This window comes from Phyllobates terribilis, unplaced genomic scaffold (assembly GCF_046119375.1).
Source record: "Phyllobates terribilis strain yellow unplaced genomic scaffold, ASM4611937v1 Scaffold_4__5_contigs__length_816908805, whole genome shotgun sequence".
Taxonomy (NCBI): domain Eukaryota; kingdom Metazoa; phylum Chordata; class Amphibia; order Anura; family Dendrobatidae; genus Phyllobates; species Phyllobates terribilis.
In genome coordinates this window covers 170,343,979-170,364,243 of record NW_027362764.1, presented here as the reverse complement: position 1 = coordinate 170,364,243, position 20,265 = coordinate 170,343,979, and the positions used below count along the sequence as shown (strand labels likewise).

The following is a 20,265-nucleotide window of genomic DNA, read 5'->3' as shown; positions in this document are numbered from 1 at the left end:
TTTGCCACCAACTAATTTGCATAAAAGGGTGAGCGAGCGCTCTGATTGGCTGGCTGTAGAACACTGCATCTGCAGCCATATTATAGCCGGGAAAAATCATTCCGACAGGACAGGTCGGCTGAACGAGGCACATGGCTTAAATATTAAGAATGTTGATGTTCTGCAGCAGCTGAGGTGTGTATTATGAGGGTCTGCAGCAGCTGAGGTGTTTATTATGAGGTACTGCAATAGCTGAGGTATGTATTATGAGGTTCTGCAGTAGCTGAGGTGTGTATTATGAGGTTCATCAGTAGCTGAGGTGTGTATTATGAGGTTCTGCAGTAGCTGAGGTGTGTGTTATGAGGTTCTGCAGTAGCTGAGGTGTGTATTATGAGGTTCTGCAGTAGCTGAGGTGTGTATTAGGATTTTCTGTAGTAGCTTAAGTGTGTATTATGATATTTTGCAACAGCCAAAGTTTGTATTATGATGTTCTATAGTAGCTTAGGTGTGTATTATGATGTTCTATAGTACCTTAGGTGTGTATTATGAGATTCTGCAGCAGCAGAGCTGTATAATGATGTTCTGCAGCAGCTGAGGTATGTATTATACATATGTACACATACTGTAGACATACACACACATATATATATATATATACTTACACTCTTGCAAACACACATGACTATACACTTTGCACTTCACAGTATTCCTTTGTCAAGGGGTGATGTGGGGGACATGTGACGGCTCTGTCACCATTTTGAATGTGATGTGGGGACATGTGACGGCTGTCACCACTGAGGATGTGATGTGGGGGACATGTGACAGCTCTGTCACCACTGTGGATGTGAGGTAGATTATTGCACTACAGATAAGGACACAGGATCGCTCCTCTGTCACCTCCAATGCAGAGATGAATGACAGAGGTTACTGTGGGAAGATACTGACAGCCAATGAGGGTGCAGTGGGTGGGCAGAGGGTGGGCTGGACACTGAGGCAGAGGGCAGGGCTAGCTCTGGCTGTGAGATTAGCAAAAAAAAGCCCAGGAAGCTGCCTGGTCTGAAGTGCCAGATGTAAACAAACTGGATGCAGGGAATGAAGTGAAATTCAGGAGGAGCAAAAGGTAGAAATGAAATACCAAATGTATAGGGGTGTTGTATACTACAATACAGCACAGATTAGATAAAAAAATGGAATTCCGGGGTCGGACAACCTCTTCAAGTATGGTACTTCCTGTCTATGATCAATTCTACTCTATAGACCGGGGGTCCTCAACCTGTAGCTCGGGAGCCACATGTGGCTCGTGGTCCAATGAATTATGGGTCGCGAATGTCTGCCAGCTTGGTGCATTAGAGCCGATCTGGATGCCCATATACTGGTCTTAGGGGTTTAGAGATAAATTAAAGGGGTTGTCCACTACTTTTACATTGATGCCCTATCTGTAGGATAGAGCATCAATGTATGATTGGCCGGGGTCCCGCATGCGGGAATTGGAGAATTGGAGGCGGATCTGCAGTACACCGCAGCGGCCACTAACACTTAATGGTGAAGCCCCGCAGGTGTGCACTTCCAGCCGGCTGCAGCCAGCACAGATATCAGCTGATCGGCGGGGGTGCCATGTGCGGGATCCCGGCCGATCATACATTGATGCCCTATCCTATGGATAGGGCATCAATGTAAAAGTAGTGGACAACCCCTTTAAGTATGGTAGGCTGGAGATTGGATGGTACTTCCTTTCAGAGGAGGTGCTTGAAGCTGGATGCGACAGTGTGTTGGGAGTGCTTGATGGGAGAATACTGAATTGGGGGATCTCGGTATTCTGCTTCTGGATGATTTCTGTGGAAAAGCTTTGGTTATCATTATACTCGTAATGGGGGCTATGGTTGCAACTACTGTAAGGGGGACCAGAGCTGGATGTGGCTCGTGACCCTCTCTCAGAGCTGAATGTGGCTCTTAAGTTCAGAAACGTTGGGGAGTACTGTTCTAGTTGTTTTTCAATATTTTTTAGTACCGGTAATTAAAAAAATATATCACTTATTTTACTTCCAGAATGCAGGTACATTGAAATGCACTATTATATAAATATGTAGCTCTATGTACCAGCACAATGTGTAGCCTGTGGCTTACAGCTATTGCTGCTGCTGGTTGTGAGTTCAAATAAAAAAAAAAAAAAAAGTTAATTAAATGAATGCAAATATGTATAGAGCACAGATATGCTAGCCCTTCCTCCGAGGATAAACTACTGACCAATGAACTCAGTAACACATGCAGTGAAACCTGGCAGGTCTACATTCCCACACTTTTTCTCTTCTGGATTTTCTCATATTTAATCTATTGCATAGCTGATATATAGATGCACATTTTTTAATATTACTACATTGCATTCTTTTAAAAAAAAGTTGTGAACTCATCCCATTTTTTTGGTATTTAAATAACTTTTTTCTGCTAATTAAAGAGTTTAAACATTGGGAGGTTTGTTGGATTGATGTTTTCTATGGAAAAGAATAGAACAAATCAGCAATTCTACCACTGTTTTTTTTTTGCATGTGAAGTTTTGCTCCGCTCATTGGGCTGTACCACTAAAATTAAATGTTAGACTATGTGCCCACGATGCAGATTTGAAGCAGAAATTTCCTGAGCATTTCTGCATCTCCTTGGCAGAAAAAACACAAGCGGATTTCAAATGCGTTTTTTCAGCGTTTTTACATGTATTTTTTTCAAGCGTTTTTCCAAGCGATTTTAGCATCACTTGGAAAAGGGCTTGACAAGTTGGTCACACAATATAAATCCATGCAACTGGCATGGATTTATATTGTGTGACCAACTTAGAGGAAATTTCTACTATCAAATGCTGCATCTAAAGTAAAAAGAAGAATTAAAAAGTAAAAAGAAATAAAAAACCTTATATTCACCTCTCCAGCGGCCCCTGGTCTCCTCCCGGCCGCGTCCTCTCTCTTTGGAGTCCCGCGGTGTACTGGCAGGACCTGCGGTCAGGTGATGGTCGCGTGACCATCAACTGATTAAATGACGTCACCGCAGGTCCTGCCAGTACAATGCGGGCCGCCGAGGAGAGAGGACGCGGCCGGGAGGAGACCGGGGGCCGCCAGAGAGGTGAGTATGAATAATTTTTTTTATTTTTTACTTTATAATTCTCTTTTTACTTGCAGGTACGATGGTACCCGGGTCGGATGAGAGTCTCCTCTTCTCCAGACTCGGGTACCATCCGCGCATTGAACCGCATAACATCCGCATGCATACATGTATACATGCGGATATTATGCGGTTCAATGAAAGTTATTGGGCGCGATTTCGCCGCGATATCGTGCCCAAATTGGTTGTGCTGCAGATTTTTCTGCAATGATAATCCGCAGCGGAAATTTCCACAGCATGTGCACAGCACATGTGGATTATCATTGGGGAACATGGCAGGCCTCTTAACAAGCGATTTTAATGCGTTTCCGTGGCGGAAATGCCGCCGCTGAAACGCATTAAATCCGCATCGTGGGTATTCTGTGAGACAGAATGATTATAGAAATGCCAAATGTATATTGTTTTATTTATGATGTAATACTTTTGTACAATAAAAGACTATAGAGGAAAAAATCATTACAGTTTGAGTCACCATATTCTGAGACCCATAGGTTTTTACAATTTTCCATAGAAAGATCTGTATGAGGGCTTATTTTGTTCAGAACAAGCTATAGTTTTCATTGATATCCTTTAGTAATGCATCAATTAAAAAAAAATACATTCAATTTTAGTTACTTTTTTTATTTTTCAATTGAAAGAATTGTTTTTTTTTTATGCAAAATACACTGTAGTTTACATTGGTACAGTTTCTGGTTACATAGGACTTTTTGATCACGTTTAAATTAAATTTTTTGGTAGGAGCGATTAACATAAGACAATAAATTCGGATTTTTTTTATTTCTAATTTTTGCAGCCTCCAACTTGCAAAATAATTAAGGTTAATATGATTATGATCATAGCCAATTTATATAGTTTTTTTTATTAAGTTCTCCTATATTTGCACAAGAAAATTCCTTTCAAATCGTCTTTTGGTCATCATACTATTTATTTATTTTTTTATTTTACTCACTTATGTAATTAATTCCACAGCGCTTTACAGACATTATCGCATTAGGAGAGCTATGACTTGTTTTTTTGCGCAACAAGATGCAGTTTTAGGATACTTAAATTCTTTTGATCACTTTTTATTCTTTTTTTATGAGGCGGGATGAACATAAAAAGCAATTCTGGCATTGCTTTTCATATATTTTTTTTTTACCATGCTCATGATGCAAGATAAATAATGAAATAGTTTTACAGAGCGGGTCATTATGGGAAAGGCAATGCCAAATATTTGTTGCTTTTGGAGGGCATTTGTTTTTTTTTCTCTAAGTGAACCTATTTTTATTGGAAGCATTAGAATTTTTTTTTTTTTACAGGTTTTTTTTAACAATTAAAGGGGTTTTCTGGGATATGTAGTAAACTAATGAGAGATTGTAATATGCAGAATCCTAACAATATGTAATGAACGCACTGTTGTGATTCTGCTGTTTTCTAATCCAGGTGGTTGTCACGTCAGTGCTCATAAAGTCTCAGTTCATAGGAGCGGCATCTCTGACTGGCTGAATGTTAAAAACTTCCAGTGCAGTGGAAAGTCATTAGTTCCACTGACAATTTCAGGTGGGCTTACACTCAAAAAGCTCCATTGTTACAGTGCTGCTTATGGGGTCCATGGGCCTCCCGGAACCTTGTTAACAGCCCAAATGTCTGACAGTCAGTTGCCCCCATCACATCACCACATTCCACTAATAAAGTCGCTATTTAGTACCAACCTCATGTGCTCGAGACCCAGTAATATTAGCCAGCGCTTGTGCCCCTCCAATAGATTTTTCTAGATGGTGGCACTCAGCACTTGTACTGGAGTCCATCCAGATAGGACAGTCTTGGATACAGAAACAAGTCTATTAAAGAAAAAAAGCTTTTTTTCTTTTAAACCAATTAAGCCAAAATCATAATTTAATGACACTATACCATACAGGTGAAACGTGGACGAGGGACGGTCACAGCACGAGAGGTACGGCAGAAATCAGCAGACACCCACAAACATTAGATAATATATTATAAATATTTACTAAAGAGTTTGTGAAAAAACAAAATTAAGGATAGTAGGTACACAGTGAATAAATAACAAATACAATGACAGCAGTTACTCTAAACAATAGCTAACAGTGTTCACAGGTACAGTTAATAGCATTAACAGTTAAAAGCAAGCAAAATACAGGTGATTAACCCTTTCTATGCATCAAGCCATAAAACGACAGTGTTGTGCCAGTACTTTAGTAATCGCCTACTCGGAGCAGTTTTTTAAGTGTCTCTTACAAAAGAGGCGTTTTTTCCTAACTAAACCTCTATAAAGTTATTTATATATGCACATATATATTAAGTTGTAAGATGGTACCGGTACGTCCTCAGACTGAAGTAGAAGGGTCCTTTTGGGCTGAGTCCCAAATAATCAGAAACGCTGACTTGAATCTCTTAGAGAATACCAATCTCTCACCGGCCTGTTTCACATGTCCTGATATTTCCGGTACTGGAAAAAAAACAGTACCGGAGATATCAGTGTCCGTGTGTACATGTGTGACATACATGTGGCAACCGTGTGCCGCATCTGGATCACACGTACCGGCGCCTGGGAATCTGCGGTACAGTTCGCAGTGTTCCCAAGCACCAGGTGCTGAAGGCATCTGTCATCATTGACCCCTGCTTGCGCTGCAATCAGCACCAGCAGGGGACAATGTTTACAGTTGTATTGTGCCCCAGCTGTGTCCAGCAAGTGTAAAAATAGGAATAAAATACACATTCTACTCACCTGTCCGATATACTGTCCATCTGACCGACAATTCTGCATCAGCGTCTGCGGTGGCTTGATGCGACCGCAAACGCTGAGGAGCAGGGGAGAATGACTTACTGCAGCGAGCGGGCCCCTGAACTCACTGAGTGACAGGACACCGCTCAGTGAGCTCAGGTCAGGGGCTCGCTCACTGCAGTGAGTCAGTCGCCTTTACTCCTCAGCGTTTGCAGTCTCTTCAAGCCACCGCAGACGCTGATGCAAAATTGTGGGTCAGATGGATTACAAAGTGGGATAGTATATCGGACAGGCGAGTATAATGTGTTTTTTATTTTATTCTTATTTTTACACTTGTTGGACACAGCGGGAGCAGAATACAACTCTCAACATTGTGCCCTGCTGGCGCTGATCGCAACGCAAGCAGGGGGCAATGATGACAGATGCCTTCAGCCCCCAGCACTTGGGAACAGTGCAAACTGTACCGCTGATTCCCAGGCGCCGGTACGTGTCACACTGATGACACATGGATGTCATCCATGTGTCATCAATGTGGACATTTTGCGGCCCGTGCAGCGTGAGAAAAACTCACATGTCAGCGTATTTTGCCCACGGACACATGATCTGTGGAAACACACTGACATGTACTACTTGTGTAAGTGTCTCCGGTACGTGTGATAACTGTCACCACATGTACCAGAGACACTGACGTGTGAAACAGACCTAATGCAGGGCTTCTCTATGTCCTTTGAGATAGAGCCTCATGTGGCCTAGCCCAGGATGCTGTGTCCTTCACCGAGTTCAGTTCATGTCTAGCTGCACAACACGTCCCAGAGTCACCAAAAACAGATCCAGGGTTGCACTGCTCTATCCATACCTTTTTTCCAACGACGTGCAGCTTCACTCAATTTTTCAACTTCCCTAGAACTATCACTAACTGCCAAACCCCCGTGCTGCAACTCCAGCCTCTCCTCTGCCCTCTACTGTCCAGATCATATATTACATCTCTGCTGCCCTCTACTGGCCAGATCATATATTATCTCAGAAATCTCCAACAATACAGTAAACTGTGAATAATCCTTACACAGGGACCTACCTGCAGTGCAATGTGCAAAGGGTGCTCAGCAGGTAAATGATTTAATATCTCTCTGGAACCGGTTTTCCAATACACACTGCCATGTTGCTGCAACAAGATAAGAGAATATAAAAACACCTCTAAATGCCATATTCCCAGAACTAAATAAATAAAGGAGGTGTGAAGGACTGATGTATGATCAGCCACAATATAATGACTTGATGCATATTCTAGCTGTACAGATGATGAATTGTTTTATAATGGTCCTCCCTCCATTACTTTACCACGCTATAAAATACATCCGCAGCATCGAATTGCCTTAAACTCTGCAATGTGTTGAAAATGAATTTGTTGATCGGTCACTGTCCAATGCACGGATAATCTAATGAAAAGGTCCATCCGACATACACTGCTAGGATCAATCTCACCATGACATACAATTTTCATACTGTGATTTGTAATGTTACATACAGAGGATCCTGGGTGGAATCAGCTAATATGCCTAATGCAATAATAGTTCATAATAAAATTAAATAATACATTTTACATTATATACTGCAGTCATACAAAGACAACTGGCATTGGCAGGGGGTGGGTGGATGACCCCCTACGGGGGCTGTGAAATGTTGTAGTCGCCTTATTGCTATAAAATTATTTTTTTATAACTCAAGTATTAAAAAAAACACAAGTCACCCATTTTAACGAAACATTCCTTGGGCCTTTGCTGTTTGTCTGGACTCATCAGATTGACTACGTTCCCTGCAGGCACAGGTCTAAGGGGCGTTACTGACCTAAGTGGGAACCAGCAAGTGATAGAAATTAGCTGTATTTATGTCTACTATTCCCTCAATGGAGCCTGACAGCACAGGGCAGGGGGAGAACCCATACTTGCATATTAGTAAGTGCCACAGAAAAATTTCCCCAGCATATTTGTTAAAATAAATAGGCATGTTTTATACACAAGTCATGGTATGATCAGACCATGTTCCTGCACAGTCAGACACAGCCATTACACAGTACACAGCAGGGGCACATTTATAAGATTATCTTAGCACAGGAACATTTTATTTAAACACATCCAATTGTGGAAATTATTTTTATTGCAAAATCTTTTGACTAAAATTAACTTTTGTTTGTGGGAAAACCCCTTTAGGTATATTCTGCTTTATATAATATACTTTAAATGCAACAAATTGCCCTAAAATTACACACAATGGCTTACTGGTATCAATTCACTAAAATGGTCTTTTAGCTTCATCAAAGATGAAAACAAATATTGGAATAGGAGCAAATCCATTTAGACCTATGCTTGTTTTATATTTCTGCATTGCTACCACCAGTTGTACCAATTACATGCTCTTATTGAATAAAAGCGCATTTTAAATTTCTCATTCTTAAGCTGAGCACATAATAAAGTTCTATCAAGTGAAGGTCCCTTTCATCACTTATAATTGCTATTATCAACCACTTTTGGATTACAGTTTATGCCTCTGATGCAAGAAAAATCCGTGCTTAATTCTTTTTTTCTTGGAGCTGTTAATTAAGTGCTCTTGCTAAGGGGGCATGCAGAAAAAGAGTGGGATTGGTGATTAGGAAAAAGAGGATGGAGGTTAGAAACTGCACAGAATAGATATACTCTAAATTCTGACAAAAGCTTCCTTAGCTCTGCAGCTGCAAATGTTGTTTTGGGTCAAGGATTAACTGGTAGTAATTTGGCCGACTGACCTTTTCTGGGTACCGTACTCCTATAGTAACTGCATGTATTTCAAGCCTCCTGAGAAGAAGGCAACATTTTAGACAGTTCCTCTGTCCATTGCAATATATCAAGAACAGTCAATGATATCTTATAAAGTGAACACCAGAGACCCAAAATCTCCGATCTGCCAGGAGAGAGGAGTCAGACCTCAGAGGTGCCATGTCCATCATGACAAATGTCCCTGGTAACAGCAGGGTTTATGATTGCAGGACCACTGTGAAAACAGAATATTTGATTTATAAAATGTGTCATTGAGACTGCCAGCGATTCTGTGAGAAAAGCTCCTGCAGAATTTAATATAATATCCCCAGTTCTGGTGTAGAAAACGGGATGTCAGCTAAATTATGCCACAGCTAAGCATTGCCCTCAAAGCAATTATTCTACATAAATAAACTCGACAAAGCTAAGAAACCAAGCTTGATTAAAAAGAACATTACCTCATGGTTAGTTGGAGTTGTAAAATCATTATACAATAAAGGCAAATAAGGAAATTACATAATTGTGATGCTAAAAATCTATAAAACATGGGAGCCTACCTAGACTTCAAATTATTGTCCACATATCTCCTGCTTGATTGGGATCCCCGAAAGAGGTGTAGGGTGATTATACTCGAGTAGTTTTCCTTCAAAGAAGTCTATTGCTGACCAGATTGAGTGCAAGCAATTGATATGTTCTGAACATGGCAGCACATTCAGCACTCATGCAGCTGCCCACACTTTAGGGTTGCAGTCACTTTAAGAAGACGATACTCTTAATCAGGGGTCCTCAAACTACGGCCCGCGGGCCACATGCGGCCCGCGGAGGATTTTTATCCGGCCCACCGGGCTGTGTGCAGATGAGAGCGATGTCAGCGCCTGCTCCCTCCCGCTTGCTCAGGGCCCCGGCAGGCGGATACTTACCTCTCCCCGTGCCTCTGCAGATCCGCTGTCTTTCTGCTGTGCGCTCCCTGTGACGTCTCAGGTCAGAGGGTGCGGTGACGTCTTTCCACCGCGCCCTCCCCTGAGCCGTCACAGGCAGCACAGAGCAGGAAGACGCCGGCGACACTGGAGTCCGGACCCGAGCAGCGGCAGCAGGTGAGAAGTGAGGTGAGTATTTTTTTTTTTCTAATGTATGGAGGCATGGGGCATAATATTAGGGGTGACATCCTGCATGGGGCATAATATGGGGGGGGGGTGACATCCTGCATGAGGCATAATATTAGGGGTGACATCCTGCATGGGGCATAATATGGGGGGGTGACATCCTGCATGGGGCATAATATTAGGGGTGACATCCTGCATGGGGCATAATATGGGGGGGTGACATCCTGCATGGGGCATTATAACGACAGGGAAGTGATATCCTGCATGGGGCATTATATGGGGGGGGTGACATCCTGAATGGTGCATTATATGGGGGGGTGACATGCTGCATGGGGCATTATATGGGGAGGTGACATCCAGCATGGGGCATTATATGGGGGGTGACATCCTGAATAGGGCATTATAAAGACAGGGGAGTGATATCCTGCATGGGGCATTATATGGGGGGTGACATCCAGCATGGGGCATTATATGGGGGGTGACATCCTGAATGGGACATTATAAAGACAGGGCAGTGATATCCTGCATGGGGCATTATATGGGGGGGGGAGTGACATCCTGCATGGAGCATTATATGGGGGGTGATATCCTGCATGTGGCATTATATGGGGGGTTGACATCCTGCATGGGGCATTATAAAGACAGGGGAGTGATATCTTGCATGGGGCATTATATGGTGGGAGAAAGGGACATCCTGCATGGGGCATTATATGGGGGGTGACATCCTGCATGGGACATTATAAGGGGGGAACAGCCTGCATAGGGCATTATAAGGGGGAAACAGCCTGCTTATTGAGGACCTATGCTGCCTATTGGGGACATTTACCTGCCCATTGAGGACCTCTGCTGCCTATTGGGGACATTTACCTCTCCATTGAGGACCTATGCTGCCTATTGGGGACATTTACCTGCCTATTGGGGACATTTACCTGCCTACTGCGGACCTATGCTGCCTATTGGGGACATTTAGCTGCCTATTGGGGACATTTACCTGCCTATTGAGGACCTATGCTGCCTATTGGGGACATTTACCTGCCTATTGGGGATATTTACCTGCCTATTGGGGACCTATGCTGCCTATTGAAATACTGGTTGTTTTAACTTTACTTATTCTTCATTTTAAATATTGTATTTGTTCCTGTATTGTTTTTTTACTTCAAAATAAGATATGTGCAGTGTGCATAGGAATTTGTTCATAGTTTTTTTTTTTATTATATTCCAGCCCTCCAGTGGTCTGAGGGACCGTGAACTGGCCCCCTGTTTAAAACGTTTGAGGACCCCTGCTCTTAATGGTTGCAATACTCAGAAGAGATTCAATTCACAGAGGCCACCCCCAATATCCATGTCATTAAACATTGACCCAGCTGTCTCCTTAAACTAGTACCCCATCAAATGGTAGTTGTAAAACTATCTAAGGCTATCCTCTCAAGGACTCCATTCAATCAAGCCTCCCCTAAACAACAGTTCGCTCGTTACCAATATACTGGGCAGCTGATATACTTCACTTGTAATAGACAATGCATGAATGCAACTGGAACAACTAGGTCCCTCTCCAGACCTCCAGGGAACAAGTCCTACACATAACATCATTCTAGCACCCTTAGGACTGGCACATTTAACCCTGACCAAGCCTGGTAATAGCCTGTACTTGGTCTGAGATCAGGACCACGCTCACTCCCCACACTTGATTCCTTTAGGCTGACATAATTTTCATAACAACAGTAAGCCATAAAGGCAGAACTAACTCCACCCAGGTTACAGATACTGTCAGGGGTTTACCGCGTCACAGAGGGGCCAAAAGACCGCGGTGTCTGATTTCACGTACTCCTGCAATGATTAGAAGCACTCGACCATCATATTAAACACTGCAGGTTTCTGCTAGCTGTGCAGGGGTTATTCTGTTTAGTTGAGAGCTTTTGAGCTTTCCTGCTTTGATGGTCTCAGCTGTTCAGTGTTGGCCATTCCCTTCTGCTATATATATATTCTCATATAGCAATCAGGGATTGCCAGTGTTAGTTTCATACTACCCGTTTCTGGAGCTGGAGGTGTTTGTTGTTTGAGGAGGCATTTGGAGTGTGGTTCTAAAGACTGTTGCTTGGTGATTTGTCTGTGTGCATATCCTCATCCTCTCCTATTTGGTTTTTCCTTCCCTTTACTTCCCGGTATTCGACTCTGTTGTTTGTGAGTGCATATTTGTATGTGTACAGGATCAAGCCTTGTAGCTTTCAGGCCAATAACATCTTCACTAGGCTCCATACAACATCCAGATATGTTCTCTCAGGCAAATTTTTCCATTCATCTGCATCTAAAAAGTACTCCAATCAATGGCCCTGTTAAGGCATGGTGGCACATTGAATTAGCTTTATTATGCATAACCTGGACTAAGCTCTTTCTAGACTGACGCTCCATCTATACCATCTTCCCTAATAACTGACAGTCCCAAAAATTGTCAATCCCACAACTGCCCACTGCAGCCTGTTCTGACAACACAATATTATAACGTTTGTATGCGGGTGAGTATAGGCACTTCCAATGTGAAGGGTTACATATGTTTAGCTTCTAACTTTAGATAGAAACTTTTAAAGATAGCAGATCAGCGCTGCCCCACAGTATAATATTGGGCCAAGTGCTATGTGATATAACATGAGATATCACTCGGCCGTGTTATACGCTAATGTGAGTGAGCCCTTATACTGTACTGTGAAAACTAGATCAAAATATGATTCAGATGAATTTAACATGGGGTGCGGTTTCTAAATTCTCACACTTTTCAGAATACATGTACATCTACCCTTCTGCTGCTTCCCCTTAGTGTTAGGTATCAGAAGCATATTATATCCATACGCTTTACAAAAATAGGAACAGATCCTAACAGCAGGAAGCAGCAATTTGTTTCTTTCTCCCTCCGAGTGGGAATTGTTCCTCTTCTCGGCAAAGTTTAAAGTATACCCATCCTTTCATACAAAACCTGTAGAGAAGCATGGTCTTGTTGCCCTCACCAATCCCACTACAAAATAAAATTGCTTTTGATTCACATGCCTATCTAATATGTCCTGACTCTTATGCTCTGAAACATCCACTCTTTTCGAATTCATTGGCATTCTGACAGCACTACAGGTGTTGTAACTTAATTTCTATTTCTTTTCACTATTTCTCATGGGGTAGGTAAAGCATTCTATAAGATAAAAGTCGTCCAAAATGGATGTTTTGAACCATATCGGCCGATTATCATTTTAAAACTATACATTGACAATAATTTGTGACAGCGGACAACAAACTACTGCTTCATAAAAAATCATGATCCGCGAATTACGGCCATCTTCTGACACTTGTGTTAAATTTGCTACTTCAGTTTGGCACATTGCTGATGAGATTGTACATGCATGTCATTGGCGCATTCTGAACAATCATAAACTTATATACTAGGCCAGCTTAACCACTTCCACATAATATTGAGTTTTAGTTTTTTCCTCTTCTTCCATGTCATAACTTTTTTATTTTTCAGTTGACATAACTATATGAGGGCTTGTCTTTTTGCGGGACAAGTTGTACTTTTGAATGGCATCATTCATTTTATCATGTGATATACTGTAAAGAGGGAAAAACATTACAAGTGGGGCAGAATTGTGAAAAAAAATTTAAATTCCACAATTGCTTTTGTTGTTTTTTTTAATTTGCCATGTTCACTATATGATAAAAATGACCTGGCAATATTATTTTCTAAGACAGTAAGATTACGGATATATCAAACATGCATAGTTTTCTTTAATTCATTCTTTTATTTAGTGGTGAAAAACAAATTCAGAAATTTGTAAAAAAAAATCAATAAATTTGTTTGTGTAACCATTTTTCCAAGGCCCATAACATTTTACATTTTTGGTTGATGGGGCTGTGTAAGGGCTTATATTTGCACCCTGAGCGAACGTTTTTATTGGTACCATTTTTGGGTAGATATGATGTTTTGATCGCCTCTGATTGCATTTTTTTGCAGTGTTGCGTTGTCTGAAAAAATGTAACTCTGGTGTTTAGATATTTTTCTCATTACATCGTTTACCGATCAGATAAATTAATTTCATATTTTGATGCGCAGACTGGCCCGTGGCTCTCCCGACTCAAGCGAGACTGCTTCATGTATTTCTATGCAACTGTCATGCTTGGGTTGGAAGAGACCCAAGGACAGTCATGGAAACTAATATAGCTTAACTATAATGGGGACTGTTTGGTTTCAATTAAGGTATTCAGCATTTGGCGGATATCATAATGGAAACTAAACAGACCTCATTATAGATAAAGGGATAGTTATAATGGTTTTTATGTCCATCATGCGACAAATACAGTTTGCAAAAAAACTAATGGTGGTTTGGATGGTACAAGAAAAAAGGTGATTCTGGAGCCATATCCTGTTTTGACATTACAACTGATTGCTGTACTAAACTTGGTGACATAGTCATGAACTTATGGTGGTTCAGGGCATGTATACATGTACTGATGATGGTACTGGTGTTGTATTTATTTACTGACTGTGGTTCTCGTGATGTATTCATGTACTGATGGAGATTCTGGTGATGTATTAATGTACTGATAGTGGTTCTGGTGACATATTCATGTATGGATGGTGGTTCTTTTGACATTTTCATGTAGTGAAGGTTGTACTGGTGACGTATTCATCAGCAGAACCATCATCTTTGCGAAACCAAAATCATCATCAGCACATAAATAGAACACCAGACCCATCAGTAGTACATAAATACTGCACCAGAACCATCATCAGTAAATAACTAAGTCACTAGAACCACTATCAGTACATGAATACGGTATCAAAACCACCATCAATACATAAATACAGGACCAGAACCACTATCAGTACATGAATACATCACCAGAACGACTATCAGTACATTAATGCATCACCAGAATCTCCATCAGTACATGAATACATCACGAGAACCACAATCAGTAAATAAATACAACACCAGTACCATCATCAGTACATGTATACGTGCCCTGAACCACCATAAGTTCATGACTATGTCACCAAGTTTAGTACAGCAATCAGCTGTAATGTCAAATCAGGCCCATATACATTTGTATCTTGTGAACCTACAACTCCCAGTATATCTTAAACAATGGTAAGGAGATGCTGGGAGTTATCAGTCATTATCAGACTGAGGACCATACAGGAACCACAGTACTGATGAGATGTAGTCAGTATCAACAATTAAACATTTACATTCAAGTACCTTATAGGTGACATCTCTAATTGAGTTGTTTATTAATTTTCTTCTTCATATTGTCCAGATGCCCTGATGACTTTTCACATCCACAGCTCTTGTCTGCAGATTTCCCTCTTCTCCGCTCTTCTGCAGCAAATCATGGGATGCACCCTGGATAAAAAATACCTGTCCATACTATGCCTTAAATAAGGCTCCTATGGTATATGGCCTCCACACTGTTTTCCCTTAGTCTAAGTGCCCATGATGCAGATTTTTTCCGCATCTCCCTGGCAGGAAAAACGCATGCTTTTTTTACATGCGTTTTTCCTGCCAGGTAGAAGCGTTTGTCAAACGTTTTTGCATGCATTTCTGCATGCGGGTTATCAAGCGCTTTTCCAAGCGATTTTAGCATCATTTGGAAAAGTGCTTGACAACTTGGTCACACTATATAAATCCATGCAACCAGCGTGGATTTATATAGTGTGACCAAGTTAATAGTTAAAAAAAAGAATAAAAATGGTAAAAAATCAAAAATAAAGATTATACTTACCTTCCGATGGCCCTGGTCTTTTCTCTGGTGCGTCCGGTCTCTTGTACGGCTCGCAGTGGTCTAAAAGGACCTGCGGTGACGTCATTTAGTCATGTGACAGGTCACGCAACCACTGACATCGTATAATCTTTATTTTTTATTTTAAATTCTTTTTTAACAGGTTCTATGGTACCTGGGTCTAGAGGAGAGTCTCCTCTTCTCCAGACCCGGGTACCATCCACACATTGAATCGCTTAATATCCGCATGTGCACATGTAGTCATGCGGATATTAATCGATTCAATACAAGTCAATGGGGGCAATTACGTTTTGTGTCCGCAATATTAATGGACATGCTGCGTATTTTTCTGCAATCATAATCTGCAGCGGAAATTTCCGCAGCATGTGCAAAGCACATGCGGATTATCATTGGGGATCATGGAGCACGTATTACCAAGCGCTTTTTAAGCGTTTTCGCTGCGGAAATTCCACGGCAAAAATGCTTGAAAAACGCATAGTAGGCACGCAGCCTTACACTTTCTATATCTCCACACTATCCACGGCATGCTAACCTCTTTCCATATTGTACCCCCATTTCACGTTGCGGTGTTTCCACATCCGTTCTGCGCCACCTCTTCACACTATGCCCTCATACTGCCTACCACTTTGTCCTCCCCAAACTGTACCCCCCTCCTCACATTGTCCTCCTACACAGTATGATAGTCTCCACCGTTGCCCATACAGTATATCCACAACAGCCCCTAAATATAAACTATGATGTCCATGTCCACCAGAGCCCTCTATGCAGTATGTAGTCCACCACAGCCGACCATTAAATAGTACGGTCACCACCACAGCCCCTCACAAATAGTATGATATCCTCCACAGCCCTCTATATACAGTATAATGTCTCCCACAGTCTCCCACATAATATGATGTCTTCCACAGCCCCTCTTGGAATGTTCCCCACAGACAACACCCTCTTGTAATGTCCCCACAGCCCTTCTTATAATGTCTCCATATACAGCCCCTCATAATGTCCCCACATCCAGTCCCTCATAATATCCCCACAACCAGCACCTCATAATGTTCCCGCATCCAGCCCCTCATAATGTCCACACAGCGAGCCCCTATCGTGATAGCCCCCATTTATTGTCAAAGTAAAATAAGAAAAATAAAAAAAAGCTGATACTCACCTAACACAGGCTCCCCCGTCAAGCTCAGCTCCGTCTCCTCTTCTGCCTGGTGCAGCAGTGGGCGCTGGACTGCGTGTTGACGTCACTGCATCACGCTATCTGACGTCCCCTGCGTGCCCTGTCTCCAACAAGGCGCAGGCCGGAATTGGCCTACATTCTGATGGAGTTCCTGGCGGAGAAGGGGGCTGACATAAACGGTATTCAAGTCTTACAGACTAGCAGCTGAGTGATGCACCAAATTCATTAAGAGGAAAAAAATATTTTCGAAAATATGTAAGTAAGAATTCATTCAGAGGGAAGCAGCGCTTAATTAATGTAGCGCTTGGCTCATCTTATTGCAGCGCACCCTGGATTAAGGCAGATGCATAAAACCACAGTCTTTATGTTTGGCTGCTTTGTTTTTCTCTTGGTTTTCCATTTTTGTATATATGTAAGAAAATATAGTTTTTGATTGCTGTTATAGCAAAATACTCACATGTTGCGAATTTACAGCAGATGCAGTTAATGAGATTTAATCAAATGCTCATTACTGATGAAAAATCTACAACAAATCTGCTAATGTGTGAATACACCCTTATAGGACTATTAATACCTTGTGATCGTATTTTTTTGGCATTTTGACATTTTTTACAGTTACTATGTGAAAATCATCGCAAAGAACATGATACGACTGAGAAGTGTGAAATGATCCTAATCTGCAGCAAATCCATGGCAAACCATTGTTGTGGATGTCTCTGTTGATTTGATAATCCTCAGTACGGTACGCCCTAAAATCCATTCAGCTTTTCTCCCCTATTCGTGCGGGTTGGATAACCCTATTTACCTGCAGTGTGCCATTTGGGAATTTAGCCAAAGTATGAAGCTGGATCCAGACAACTGAGTGGGAAACAGTCCGTATTTCATCCAGGAAAATCAAACCATTGTTAATCCGTATTGTCATCCGTAAGTAATCCTTCTGCCATCTGTATGTCTGTATTTTCTTTTATAAATATATATGGCATCTGTCTTTTACATCAACAATGTCATTAATAATAAAAGGCCAAATACAGTTTTTTATAATAATTGCAATGGAGACACGGATGCCGTACAATGTTAACCCTATATATGATCCATTATTTTTGCACCCATTGACTTATAAGGAGTGAGTCCGATCCAAAAATACGGATTAAAGTGGTGCATGCTGCGGCTTTTTACACTCAGACCATAGAGAAAATCATTCATATGAGCTACTACATTGACTTTCATTGGTCAGTGTCCTGTCTGTGTGTTATCCATACAATATGGGTTGTATACTCGTCTGAACAGGTCCCTATACTAACATAGTGGCTGTATTCTGATGGTGGTGCCTGCTATCAGGTAGGATGGAGCCCGAGATCAGGGACTACTGCGCCCCATACAGGTTAGATTAAGGAGGTGCAAAAAAAGATTTGTTTATACCAGGAATAACAAGTCGGGGCGTTTCTTCTTTCTAACAATATTACGTGAATTCTGTAATACATTTATTTTTCATGTATATAGAATATATACATATATAGAGACAGCAATTTCCACAGTGCTTTATACACATCGTCATATATATGATTCCAATGTCCAGACCTCTATGTATTGCTATTTCTGCTGCTATGTCCGTGCCATACCATAGAGGATGGAGCCCACCTGATGTAGCTCTGGGCCCCTATGAATTCTAGTTACACCTGTAAAGTGTCTGATGACTGCGCTGCTCCAGAATTCCTCTGATCTCCAGCCCCATCTGCTGGACAAGAGCGGGATTGCACCTAATCGTCCTTGTAACACTCAGCTGTGCATTGTGCACCCGTGTGAGTAGCGATAAGACTGCCCTGCCGGTCACTGCCTCCCTGCTGCCGTCAGGAACTGGGAGGTGAGGCCGGTCTGCGCTCTGCTGCTGGCTATGGCCGGCCGGCTGTGTGTAGTGAGGCGGGCCTGTCCTGCGTGGTACTGAGTGGCAGTATGTATATGTGGGCACAGGCCACGCAGCTTCCTGTTTAGCACGATCAGCCGGCCCACTTGTGTGTTATTACCTACAGAGGGCACAGGGGTAAGCTCTGGCTTTGGGGGAGGGGTCCCTAGTCTGTGCCGTGTGGCAGTGATACCTGAGGCTGTGTGGGGCACTGACTGGTGCATGGCTCTTACTGACCACCAGGCATTTAGGAGGCCATGCTGATCTACCATAAACACTGAGCGACTATGGAGGAAATGGGAGGATCCAGACCCAAGTGCAAGATCTGGCTTCTGCAGCCCCCATTTATTCATGACCACATTCATCACACTGAAAAATTAATATAAACCACACAGAATGTGAAAATGGAGGGTGCTGTGTATATATAATGAGGGACGATGCTTTATGTAGTAATGGAGGGCGCTGTATATAAAGGACGATGCTTTATGTAGTAATGGAGGGCGCTGTGTATATAATGAGGGACGATGCTTTATGTAGTAATGGAGGGCGCTGTGTATATAATGAGGGACGATGCTTTATGTAGTAATGGAGGGCGCTGTATATAAAGGACGATGCTTTATGTAGTAATGGAGGGCGCTGTGTATATAATGAGGGACGATGCTTTATGTAGTAATGGAGGGCGCTGTGTATATAATGAGGGATGATGCTTTATGTAGTAATGGAGGGCGCTGTGTATATAATGAGGGACGATGCTTTATGTAGTAATGGAGGGCGCTGTGTATATAATGAGGGACGATGCTTTATGTAGTAATGGAGGGCGCTGTATATAAAGGACGATGCTTTATGTAGTAATGGAGGGCGCTGTATATAAAGGACGATGCTTTATGTAGTAATGGAGGGCGCTGTGTATATAATGAGGGACGATGCTTTATGTAGTAATGGAGGGCGCTGTGTATATAATGAGGGACGATGCTTTATGTAGTAATGGAGGGCGCTGTGTATATAATGAGGGACGATGCTTTATGTAGTAATGGAGGGCGCTGTGTATATAATGAGGGACGATGCTTTATGTAGTAATGGAGGGCGCTGTGTATATAATGAGGGACGATGCTTTATGTAGTAATGGAGGGCGCTGTATATAAAGGACGATGCTTTATGTAGTAATGGAGGGCGCTGTGTATATAATGAGGGACGATGCTTTATGTAGTAATGGAGGGCGCTGTGTATATAATGAGGGATGATGCTTTATGTAGTAATGGAGGGCGCTGTGTATATAATAAGGGACGATGCTTTATGTAGTAATGGAGGGCGCTGTGTATATAATGAGGGACGATGCTTTATGTAGTAATGGAGGGCGCTGTATATAAAGGACGATGCTTTATGTAGTAATGGAGGGCGCTGTATATAAAGGACGATGCTTTATGTAGTAATGGAGGGCGCTGTGTATATAATGAGGGACGATGCTTTATGTAGTAATGGAGGGCGCTGTGTATATAATGAGGGACGATGCTTTATGTAGTAATGGAGGGCGCTGTGTATATAATGAGGGACGATGCTTTATGTAGTAATGGAGGGCGCTGTGTATATAATGAGGGACGATGCTTTATGTAGTAATGGAGGGCGCTGTGTATATAATGAGGGACGATGCTTTATGTAGTAATGGAGGG

The 20,265-nt window shown here is 42.0% G+C and overlaps 1 protein-coding gene across 4 annotated transcripts in view; it reads left to right on the top strand.

Annotated features, from left to right (window-relative positions):
• Positions 1 to 1,017: 1,017 nt before the first annotated feature.
• CPVL (carboxypeptidase vitellogenic like) overlaps positions 1,018 to 20,265 on the top strand; it is a 99,395-nt gene continuing 80,147 nt past the window's right edge. Inside the window, exon 1 of one of the 4 annotated variants that reach the window (XM_073676570.1) lies at positions 1,018 to 1,099. The gene's annotated coding sequence lies outside the window, so the exon portion shown is untranslated. The other 3 variants (XM_073676567.1, XM_073676569.1, XM_073676568.1) reach the window with 3 other exon arrangements.